We start from the raw sequence: 1,361 nt of genomic DNA on the forward strand, positions 1-1,361 counted from the left end.
CTTTTGATGATTCCCCTTCTTTGAGACCTTGCACCACAACTTCATTCTCACTAGCTCTCACAACTTCATCCTCAACTTGCTCCTTCGGTGCTTCATACCTTGTACCACTTCTCAAGTGAATGGCACTAACCGTTTCATGTCTAGGGGGATTACTTTGTGGTGGTAATTGCCCCTTTTGTCTTTGTGAGCTCGAAGATGCTAGTTGGGTCAATTGTGTTTCCAACATCTTGGTGTGAGCTAGAATGTTGTTGATGGTGGTGTCTTTTGCTTGGCTATCTTTTTGCATTTGGGTGAAAAATTCTTGTTGATTCTTTTGCATTTGGAGGACCGCTTTTTGGACATCAAAACTTTGGTCATTGTGGTGATTGTATGGGTTTTGATTTTGGTAACCTTGGTTTTGATTGAAAAAGGGTCTTTGATTTTGATTTCTCATGGGTGGTGGAGTGTATGTTGTTTGAGGGTTTTGGACATTTTGGCTTTTGTATGAGAGATTTGGATGGAACTTGGTGTTTTCATTGTAAAAATTTGAATAAGGGGTACCACTTTTGTAAGCTTGGAAAGCATTGACTTGCTCGGTTGTTCCCCTACATTCGCTTGAGTCATGACCCAAGGTTCCACAATTCTCACATATCCCGCTTGGGATTGATGAGGATGCCGTCATGGCATTGACATAATGCTTTGATGATTTTGAGCTTTCCTCAAGTCTAGCCATAGCTTGTTCAAACTTCAAGTTGATTGTGTCAATGTGAGCACTAAGTTGAGCACCCAATTGAGTAACGGTGTCCACTTCATACTTTCCTCCTCTAGTAGCCTTGCGAGGCCTACTATATTGCGAATTATGGACCGCCATTTCCTCAATCTTGTTCCATGTTTGATTGTCATCAACTTCGGTGAACATTCCATTTGATCCCATATTGAGAATGTTCCTTGAATCTTCATATAAACCATTCCAAAATTGTTGCACTAAAAACCATTCGCTAAGTCCATGGTGAGGACATGAGCGACAAATACCTTTGAACCGCTCCCAAGCTTCATACAAAGATTCTTCATCCCTTTGCTTAAAACCAGTAATTTGAGCTCTTAGCATGTTAGTCTTTTCCGGTGGGTAGAAATTTTTGTAGAAAGCTAGAGCTAGCTTCTTCCAAGAATCTATTCCAAGGGTGGCCTTATCAAGGCCCTTCAACCATTGCTTTGCGGTGCCGATTAACGAAAAAGGAAATAGGACCCATCTTATTTGGTCTTGAGTCACGCCCGTTTGAGAGATAGCTTCACAATAATCACAAAATGTTTCCATATGAGAATGAGGGTCCTCACTAGGCATTCCCCCGAATTGGCTCCTCTCAACTAGTTGAATGAAGGCG

General features: G+C 41.6%; 1 non-coding gene across 1 annotated transcript; it reads left to right on the plus strand.

Annotated features, from left to right (window-relative positions):
• The first annotated feature begins 980 nt into the window (after window positions 1-980).
• On the plus strand, window positions 981-1,087 carry LOC141616265 (small nucleolar RNA R71). The gene has a single exon (XR_012530620.1). It is a non-coding gene; the product is annotated as a small nucleolar RNA R71 (small nucleolar RNA).
• Window positions 1,088-1,361: the final 274 nt, after the last annotated feature.

Source organism: Silene latifolia, chromosome 11, assembly GCF_048544455.1.
Source record: "Silene latifolia isolate original U9 population chromosome 11, ASM4854445v1, whole genome shotgun sequence".
Taxonomy (NCBI): domain Eukaryota; kingdom Viridiplantae; phylum Streptophyta; class Magnoliopsida; order Caryophyllales; family Caryophyllaceae; genus Silene; species Silene latifolia.